This window comes from Grampus griseus (assembly GCF_964374135.1).
Source record: "Grampus griseus genome assembly, chromosome: X".
Taxonomy (NCBI): domain Eukaryota; kingdom Metazoa; phylum Chordata; class Mammalia; order Artiodactyla; family Delphinidae; genus Grampus; species Grampus griseus.
In genome coordinates, this window is record NC_138999.1 from 29,762,707 (window position 1) to 29,773,967 (window position 11,261).

Genomic DNA, 11,261 nt, shown 5'->3' on the forward strand with positions numbered 1-11,261 from the left:
GTTTTGGCTATTAGTCATGGATGGCAAAGAAATTAATTTTGAGTTGGTAAAATTTGGATGAAAATGTTTCAGTTGAATATGGTATGTGTTGAGGGACACTGTCAGTAAACAAGTACTCTTGGTGGGTGGAAATCCCCTAGTACTTAGAGAAAATTGGCAGAGGGGAGAACTTAATTAAATAGTTTCAGTTGTTTCTACTTATCAAGAGCTGCTTATGACATTGAACAAATCACCCAACTTCAAAGGACAAGGGTTTCTTCGTTTGTATATAAAATTAGGAGATTTGACTAGATGTGTGAATCTATTCATTTCTAAGATTTGAAACCCTTTTATTTAATAGAAACCTACTGTATAGCACAGGGAACTATATTCAGTATCCTGTGATAAACCATAATGGAAAAGAATGTGGGAAAAAAAGAATGTGAAAAAGAATGTGAAAAAGAATGTGTGTGTATATATATATATATATATATATCACTGAATCACTTTGCTGTACTGCAGAAATTAACACAACATTGTAAATCAACTGTACTTGAATAAAATAAATTAAAAAAAAACCTATAAGGTCAATTTGCTTATCTTGGATCTTTATGAATCAGCATTAGTCACTAATCTAGGTATAAATCAGTTTATCTTTCAGCGTTCAAATAGTTTCAAACCATTGTTACTGTAAGTTTGAGAGTCTCTAGTTGGTTTGACAGCTCTATCAATATTTTTTGGTAATTAGCATGTTGTCTAATACCTGCTTTTTTAGTTTTTGTTAAGTTATTTAATTTCTGTGCTTTGACCTGAAGTAGTGGACTTCAAACTTTTTTGCTCTCATATCCCCTAACCAATTTTGAAAAATAGGTACTCTTTCACACTTAAAAAATTATTAAAATTTAATATATTTACAGAAAGTACACATCAAAAAATTATTAAAATTTAATATATGTACAGAAAGTACACATCAGTAGTGAACAGTTTAGTGAATTTTCACAAACTGAGCACACTTGTGTACCAGCAGCCAGATCAAGAAAGTGAACATGACCAGCCACTTTCAGAAGCCCCTTTTGTTTGCCCTTTTGGTCACTTGCCGCCCTATCATCCCCCCACCGTTTCCATGACTTTTTTTTCTTAATTTAATTTTATTTATTATTTTATTTTTGGCTGCATTGGGTCTGCGTTGCTGCACGAGGGCTTTCTCTAGTTGCGGCGAGTGGGGGCTACTCTGTTGTGGTGCGCGGGCTTCTCATTGCAGTAGCTTCTCTTGTTGCAGAGCACGGGCTCTAGGCGCGCGGGCTTCAGTAGTTGTGGCATGCGGGCTCTAGAGCGCAGGCTCAGTAGTTGTGGCACACGGACTTAGTTGCTCTGCGGCATGTGGGATCTTCCCGGACCAGGGATGGAACCCGTGTCCCCTGCATTGGCAGGTGGATTCTTAACCACTGCGCCACCAGGGGAGCCCTTCCCTGACTTTTAACATCAAAGATTAGGTTTGCCTACTTTTGTATTTTATATAAATGGAATCCTACTGTACTCTCTTTTGCAGCATTATGAATGTGAGATTTATCTGTATTGTATATAGTTGTTAACTATTCCTTCTCATTACTGTATATTTCATTATGTGAATATATCATTCTGTTGTTGATGGGTATGTAGGTAGGTCTCAGTTTTTGGAGAATGTCTTTGTTGACCTTGGAGTGGGCAAAGATTTCTTAAACAGGACTTTTTCAATGATACATATTTGTTTTAGAGTTGTGACTAGAGAAAGAATGAGAAAACTGGCTTACTTTAATACAGGCATCTAAACAATTTTGAAAATATTAATATATAGTAAAAATCTTTTAGTCTGTAAATCTTAGGGAAAGTGTCAGATTTAAAACTAGATCTAGGTGACTGAGGTTTGTGCTTTTATAACTGTTTTGGGTGGTATTCCTTCAGAAATGTGTCATGTACTCCCTTGCCTATTTTGACTTGCTGATTTGTAGAAGTTCTTTACTGTATGCTAGAAATGAACCCTCACTCACTGCAGGGGCATGCTTTTTCATTTTTAATGTGTCTTCTGATAAACCAAAGTTTTAAATTTTAATGTAGTCTGATTTATCAGTGTTTTATGTTTAAACTAGACATCAGGTTCGGTTTAAAATATCCTTTCCTATCCCAAGGTCTTGAAGATATTCTCTGTCATCTTCCAGAAACTTTATTGTTTTAGCCTTCTTATATAGGTCTAACATCTACCTGAAAGTAATTTTTGTGCATCGTGTGAGGAAGAGGACAATATTCCTTTTTTCCACATGGATAGCTAATTGGCCCAGCACACTGTCTTTTCCCTACTGTTGTCAAGAATCAGATATTCCTGTGTCTCTGGTTGTGTTACTTGGCTGTCCTGTTCCATTGGTCCTTGCACTGATACCACACTGTCTTCTTTACTGTAGGTTTGTCGTAAGTCTTGATGTTCAGTAGAACAAGCTCTTCCACCCAATTGTCCTTTGAGAGCATCTTGGCTATTCTTGGCCCTTTGCACATTTATGTGAATTTTAGTATCATATTGGAACTTCCCACACATCACACATACACACACTGACACAACATACCGAGGGATTTTGACTGAATTTGCATGGAATCTATAGAGCAATTTAGGAAGAATTGACATCTTTATCATGTTGCTTTCTAATTCATGAACATGATATACCACTCCATTTATTTAGGTCCTCTTTAATTTTTCTCAGTAATGTTTATAATTTTCTCCAAAAGTCATTCACAACTTTTGAAAGTTTTATTCCTAGATCTTGATACTTTTTGATATTGTAAGTTTTTATAGATTTCATTTGTTTATAAAAATACAATTGACTTTTGTATATCAAGCTTGTATCTATCAGTTGTGCTAAACGTTTATTACTTTTAGGAATTTATCTTTTAGAATCTTGTTTTTTCCTTTCAAACTGTGACACTTTTGTTTCTTAGTGTTCTGACTAGTACTTATATTATAAGATAAACTAAGTGAATAGAAGTGGTAGTAGAGGGCAGTATTTTCTAGTTCCCTTTCTCAAGGGGAAAACTTTCAACATTTCTACTCTAAATATGATACTTGGTGTAATTTTTTACCTGTAACTCTATTGAAGTTTCATTCTGTTTGTGGTTTGGTAAGAGCTCATATCATGAGTGATACTCGATTTTATCAAATGCTTTTCCTATTGTTAATATATTATTTTACTTCTCGAATCAAATTATATCGATAGATTTCCTAATGCCAAATCAACTTTGCATTCCAGGAATAAACCCAATTTGGTCATTATCACATTTTCCTCTTACTTAACATAGGAACTTTGTACCTTTGTTCTTGAGTCAGATTGGCCTCTAATTTTGTTTTATTGTCCAGTTTTGGCGGACTTGTAAAAAGAGTTAAGGAAGGTACCTGTTATTTCTTTTAAAAAATTTATTTTTTCTATTTATTTAAACTAAAACAAAACAAGTTCACCCATTTCTTCCACTCCCACCTCTTGCAATCACAAATCTGTTTTCTGTATCTATGAGCTTTTTTTTTCTTTTTAAGATTCTGCAAATAATAGAGACTATATGATGTTGCATATAATAGAGACCATATGATATTTTCTTCCTCTGACTTTTTTCACTTAGCATAACGCCCTTGAAGAGCCCTTGAGGTCCATCCATGTTGTCACAAATGGCAAGGTTTCATTCTTTTCTAAGGCTGAATAATACACCACAGTTTCCTTTATCCATTTATTCCTTGATGGACCCTTAGGTTGTTTCCATATTTTGGCTATTTTATAATTTATATAATGCTGCAGTGAACATGGGGGTGCATATAGCTTTCCAAATTAGTGTTCTTGTTTTCTTTAGATAAATACCCAAACATGGAATTGCCGGATTGTATGGTAGTTCTATTTTTGATGTTTTTGAGGAACCTCCATACTGTTTTCCATAGTGGCTGCACCAATTTACATTACCACCAACAGTACACAAGGGTTCCCTTTTCTCACATCCTTGCTAGCACTTGTTATTTCTTGTCTTTTTGATAATAGTCATTCTGAGAGGTGTGAGGTGGTATCTCATTGCGGTTTTGATATGCATTTCCCAGATAATTAGTGATGTTAAGCACCTTTTCATGTACCTTTTGGCCATCTATATGTCTTCTTTGGAAAAATGTCCATTCACATCTACCCTTTTTTTTTTTTTTTTTTGCGGTACGCGGGTCCCTCACTGTCGCGGCCTCTCCCGCCGCGGAGCACAGGCTCCAGACGCGCAGGCTCAGCGGGCCCACGGGCCCAGCCGCTCCGCGGCACGCGGGATCCTCCCAGACCAGGGCACGAACCCGTATCCCCTGCATCGGCAGGCGGACTCTCAACCACTGCGCCACCAGGGAAGCCCTACCTATTTTTTAATCAGATTGTTTCTTTTCCTGTGGAGTTGTGTGAGTTTTTTGTATATTTTGAATATTAGTCCGTTATCAGATGATTTGAAAATATTTTCTCCCATTCTGTAGGTTGCCTTTTCATTTCTTGATGTTTCCTTCACTGTGCAGAAGCGTTTTTGGTTTGATGTAATCTCACTTGTTTAGTTTTGCTTTTGTTGCCTTGGCTTTTGGTGTCAGATCCAAACAATGATCACCAAGACCTATGTCAGGGAGCTTACTGCCTGTGTTTTCTTCTAGGAGTTTTATGGTTTTGGGTCTTACAGTCATGTCTTTATTCTATTTTGAATTAATTTTTGGGTATAGTGTAACATAGTGGTCCGTTTTTTGTTTTGCATGTGGCTGTCCAATTTTCCCAACACCATTTATTGAAGAGACTCATTTTCCCATTGTATATTCTTGGCTTCTTTGTCATAAATTAGTTGATCCTATATGTGTGGGTTTATTTCTGGACTCTCTGTTCTGTACCATTGATCTATGTGTCTGTTTTTATGCCAATTCCATACAGTTTTTTTTTAAATTAAATTATGGCTTTGATATTCATCCTATCCTCAACTCTGAGGTCCTTTTCAACGGTACCACCACTATGTATATCAGGACAGCTAAACTCAAAGCAGTCCCTGAAAAACAGCACAAAGACCCAAGTCCGAAACAGAGGTCACAGGGTGGGAGTGGAGGAGTGCCTAAGCCATTTTTCAGGACGTGTATTACTTTTTTTTTTTAACATCTTTATTGGAGTATAACTGTTTTACAATGATGTGTTAGTTTCTGCTTTATAATAAAGTGAATCAACTATACATATATCCCCATATCTCCTCCCTCTTGCGTCTCCCTCCCTCCCACGCTCCCTATCCCACCCCTCTAGGTGGTCACAAAGCACCGAGCTGATCTCCCTGTGCTACGTGGCTGCTTCCCACTAGCTATCGTTTTACATTTGGTGGTATATGTAAGTCCATGCCACTCTCTCACTTCGTGCCAGATTACCCTACCCTCTCCCCATGTCCTCAAGTCCATTCTCTATGTCTGCATCTTTATTCCTGTCCTGCCCCTAGGTTCTTCAGAACCTTTTTTTTTTTTAACATTCCATATATATGTGTTAGCATACGGAATTTGTTTTTCTCTTTCTGACTTACTTCACTCTGTATGACAGACTCTAGGTCCATCCACCTCACCACAAATAACTCACTTTCGTTTCTTTTTATGGCTGAGTAATATTCTATTGTATATATGTGCCACATATTCTTTATCCATTCGTCTGTGGATGGACACTTAGGTTGCTTCCATGCCCTGGCTATCGTAAATAGAGCCGCATTGAACATTTTGGTACATGACTCTTTTTGAATTATGGTTTTCTCAAGGAACATGCCCAGTAGTGGGATTGCTGGGTCGTACGGTAGTTCTATTTTTAGTTTTTTAAGGAACCTCCATACTGTTCTCCATAGTGGCTGTATCAATTTACATTCCCACCAGCAGTGCAGGAGGGTTCCCTTTTCTCCACACCCTCTCCAGCATTTTTGTTTGTAGATTTTTTGATGATGGCCATTATGAATGGTGTGAGGTGACACCTCATTGTAGTTTTGACTTGCACTTCTCTAATGATTAGTGATGTTCAGCATTCTTTCATGTGTTTGTTGGCAGTCTGTATATCTTCTTTGGAGAAATGTCTATTTAGTTCTTCTGCTTATTTTTGGATTGGGTTGTTTGTTTTTGTGATATTGAGCTGCATGAGGTGCTTGTAAATTTTGGAGATTACTCCTTTGTCAGTTGCTTCATTTGCAAATATTTTCTCCCATTTTGAGAGTTGTCTTTTGGTCTTGTTTATGGTTTCCTTTGCTGTGCAAAAGCTTTGAAGTTTCATTAGGTCCCATTTGTTTATTTTTGTTTTTATTTCCATTTCTCTAGGAGGTGGGTCAAAAAGGATCTTGCTGTGATTTATGTCATAGAGTGTTTTGCCTATGTTTTCCTCTAAGAGTTTTATAGTGTTTGGCCTTGCATTTAGGTCTTTGATCCATTTTGAGTTTACTTTTGTGTATAGTGTTAGGGAGTGTTCTAACTTCATTCTTTTACATGTCGCTGTCCAGTTTTCCCAGCACCACTTACTGAAGAGGCTGTCTTTTATCCTTTGTATATTTGTGCCTCCTTTATCAAAAATAAGGTGATCATATGTGTGTGGGTTTATCTCTGGGCTTTCTGTCCTGTTCCATTGATCTGTATTTCTGCTTTTGTGCCAGTACCATATTGTCTTCATTACTGTAGCTTTGTAGTATAGCCTGAAGTCAGGGAGCCTGATTCCTCCAGCTCCATTTTTCTTTCTGAATATTGCTTTGGCTGTTCGGGGTCTTTTGTGTTTCCATACAAATTGTGAAATTTTTTGTTCTAGTTCTGTGAAAAATGCCATTGGCAGTTTGATAGGGATTGCATTGCATCTGTAGATTGCTTTGGGTAGTACAGTCATTTTCACAGTGTTGATTCTTCCAATCCAAGAACATGGTATATCTTTCCATCTGTTTGTATCATCTTTAATTTCTTTCATCAGTTTCTTATCTTTTTCTGCCTACAGTTCTTTTGTCTCCTTAGATGGGTTTATTCCTCGGTATTTTCTTCTTTTTGTTGCAGTCGTAAAGGGAAGTGTTTCCTTAATTTCTCTTTCAGATTTTTCATCAGTGTATAGGAATGCCAGAGATTTCTGTGCATTAATTTTGTATCCTGCTACTTTACCACATTCATTGATTAGCTCTAGTAGTTTTCTGGTGGCATATTTAGGATTCTCTATGTATAGTATCATGTTATCTGCAAACAGTGACAGCTTTACTTCTTCTTTTCTGATTTGGATTCCTTTTATTACTTCTCTGATTCCTGTGGCTAAAACTTCCAAAACTATGTTGAATACTAGTGGTGAGAGTGGACAACCTTGTCTTGTTTTGATCTTAAAGGGAATGGTTTCAGTTTTTCACCATTGAAAACGAAGTTGGCTGTGGGTTTGTCATATATGGCCTTTATTATGTTGAGGAAAGTTCTCTCTATGCCTACTTTCTGCAGGGTTTTTATCATAAAGGGGTGTTGAATTTTGTCAAAAGCTTTCTCTGCATCTATTGAGATGATCATATGGTTTTTCTCCTTCAATTTGTTAATATGGTTTATCACATTGATTGATTTGCGTATATTGCAGAATCCTTGCATTCCTGGAATAAACCCCACTTGATCATGGTATATGATCCTTTTAATGTGCTGTTGGATTCTGTCTGCTAGTATTTTGTTGAGAATTTTTGCATCTATGTTCATCAGTGATACTGGCCTGTAGTTTTCTTTCCTTGTGACATCTTTGTCTGGTTTTGGTATCAGGGTGATGGTGGCCTTGTAGGATTAGTTTGGGAGTGTTCCTCCCTCTGCTATATTTTGGAAGTGTTTGAGAAGGATGGATGTTAGCTTTTCTCTAAATGTTTGATAGAATTCGCCTGTGAAGCCATCTGGTCCTGGGCTTTTGTTTGTTGGAAGATCTTTAATCACAGTCTCCATTTCCGTGTTTGTGATTGGTCTGGTTATATTTTTTATTTCTTCCTGGTTCAGTCTCGGAAGATTGTGCATTTCTAAGAATTTGTCCATTTCTTCCAACTTGTCTATTTTATTGGCATATAGTTGCCTGTAGTAATCTTTCATGATTCTTTGTATTTCTGCAATGTCAGTTGTAACTTCTTTTTCATTTCTAATTCTATTGATTTGAGTCTTTTCCCTTTTTTCTTGATGAGTCTGGCTAATGGTTTATTCATTTTGTTTATCTTCTCAAAGAATCAGCTTTTAGTTTTATTGATCTTTGCTCTCCTTTCCTTCATTTCTTCATTTCTGATCAGATCTTTATGCTTTCTTTCCTTCTGCTAAGTTGGGGGGTTTTTGTTCTTCTTTCTCTAATTGCTTTAGATGTAAGGTTAGGTTGTTTATTTGAGATATTTCTTGTTTCTTGAGGTAGGATTGTATTGCTATAAACTTCCCTCTTAGAACTGCTTTTGCTGCATCCCATAGGTTTTGGGTCGCCATGTTTTCATTGTCATCTGTTTCTAGGTATTTATTGATTTCTTCTTTGATTTCTTCAGTGATCTCTTGATTATTAAGTAGTGTATTGTTTAGCCTCCATGTGTTTGTATTTTTTACAGATTTTTTTCCTGTAATTGATAGCTAGTCTCATAGCGTTGTGGTTGGAAAAGATACTTGATACGATTTCAGTTTTCTTAAATTTACCAAGGCTTGATTTGTGACCCAAGATATGATCTATCCTGGAGAATGTTCCATGAGTACTTGAGAAGAAACTGTATTCTGTTGATTTTGGGCAGAATGTCCTATAAATATCAACTAAGTTATTTCTTTTTAATGTATGATTTAAAGCTTGTGTTTCCTTATTTATTTTCATTTTGGACGATCTGTCCATTGGTGAAAGTGGGGCGTTAAAGTCCCCTACTATGATTGTGTTACTCTCGATTTCCCCTTTTATGGCTGTTAGCATTTGCATTATGTATTGAGGTGCTCCTGTGTTGGGTGTATAAATATATACAACTTTTATATCTTCTTCCTGGATTGATCCCTTGATCATTATGTAGTGTCCTTCTTTGTCTCTTGTGATAGTCTTTATTTTAAAGTCTGTTTTGTTTGATATGAGAATTGCTGCTCTAGCTTTCTTTTGATTTCCATTTGCATGGAATATCTTTTTCCATCTTCTCACTTTCAGTCTGTATGTGTCCCTAGATCTAAAGTGGGTCTCTTATAGACAGCATATATATGGGTCTTGTTTTTGTATCCATTCAGCCAGTCTTATGTCTTTTGGTGGGACCATTTAATCCATTTACATTTAAGGTAATTATCAGTATGTATGTTCTTATTACCATTTTCTTAGTTGTTTAAGTTTGTTATTGTAGGTCTTTTTCTTCTCTTATGTTTCTTGCCTAGAGAAGTTCCTTTAGCATTTGTTGTAAAGCTGGTTTGGTGGTGCTGAATTCTCCTAGCTTTTGCTTGTCTGGAAAGGTTTTAATTCCTCTGTCGAATCTGAATGAGATCCTTGCTGGGAAGAGTGATCTTGGTTGTAGGCTTTTCCCTTTCATCCCTTTAAATATGTCCTGCCACCCTCTTCTGGCTTGCAGAGTTTCTGCTAAAAGATCAGCTGTTAACCTTATGGGGATTCCCTTGTGTGTTATTTATTGTTTTTCCCTTGTTGCTTTTAATATGTTTTCTTTGTATTTAATTTTTGATAGTTTGCTTAATATGTGTCTTGGCGTATTTCTCCTTGGATTTATCCTGTATGGGACTCTCTGTGCTTCCTGGACTTGATTAACTATTTCCTTTCCCATATTAGGGAAATTTTCAACAGTAATCTTTTCAAATATTTTCTCAGTCCGTTTTTTTTCTCTTCTTCTGGGACCCCTATAATTCGAATGTTGGTGCGTTTAATGTTCTCCCAGAGGTCTGTAAGAATGTCCTCAATTCTTTTCATTCTTTTTTCTTCTGCTCTGTGGTAGTTATTTCCACTATTTTATCTTCCAGGTCACTTATCCGTTCTTCTGCCTCAGTTATTCTGCTATTGATTCCTTCTAGAGAACTTTAAATTTCATTTATTGTCTTGTTCATCATTGTTTGTTTGCTCTTTAGTTCTTCTAGGTCCTTGTTAAACGTTTCTTGTATTTTCTCCATTCGATTTCCAAGATTTTGGATCTTTACTGTCATTACTCTGAATTCTTTTTCAGGTAGACTGCCTGTTTCCTCGTCATTTGTTTGGTCTGGTGGGTTTTTACCTTGCTCCTTCATCTGCTGTGTGTTTCTCTGTCTTCTCATTTTGCTTAACTTACTGTGTTGGGGTCTCCTTTTTGCAGGCTGCAGGTTTGTAGTTTCCGTTGTTTTTGGTGTCTGCCCCCAGAAGGTAAGGTTGGTTCAGAGGGTTGTGTAGGCTTCCTGGTTGGGGGGACTGGTGCCTGTGTTTTGGTGGATGATGCTGGATCTTGTCTTTCTGGTCGGCAGGACTGTGTCCGGTGGTGTGTTTTGGGGTGTCTCTGTCTTTATTATGATTTTAGGAACCTCTCTGCTAATGGATGGGATTGTTTTCCTGTCTTGCTAGTTGTTTGGCATAGGGTGTCCCGCACTGTAACTTGCTGGTCATTGAGTGGAGCTGGGTCTTAGTGTTGAGATGGAGATCTGTGGCTGAGCTTTTGCCATTTGATGTTACGTGGAGCCGGGAGGTCTCTGGTGGACCAGTGTCCTGAACTCGGCCTTCCCACCTCAGAGGCACAGGCCTGACACCCGCTCGGAACACCAAGGCTCTGTCATCCACATGGCTCAGAAGAAAAGGGAGGAAAAAAAAAAGGAAAGAATAAAATAAAATTGTTGTTAAAGTAAAAATTGAAAAATAATTATTAAAAATAACAGAAACTTGAAAAGTAATTTAAAAAAAAGAGAAAAAAGAGAGAGAAACCAAACCAAGAAACAAATCCACCAATGATAAGTGCTAAAAAGTATACTAAGAAAAGAAAACAAAACACACACACACCAAACCGGACAGACAGAACTCTAGGACAAATGGTAAAAGCAAAGCTATACAGACAAAATCACACAAAGAAGCGTACACATACACACTCACAAAAAGAGAAAAAGGAAAAACATAATTCTATATATAAAAAAAAGGAAGAGAGCGACCAAATCAATAAACAAATCTACCAGTGATAATAACTTGTACATACTGACTTAAGATAAGCATAAATCTAGAAACAAATCAGATGCAGAAAGCAAACCCCAGGTCTACGGTTGCTCCCAAAGTCCACCACCTCAATTTTGGAATGACTCGTCTATTCAGGTATTCCACAGATGCAAGATATAT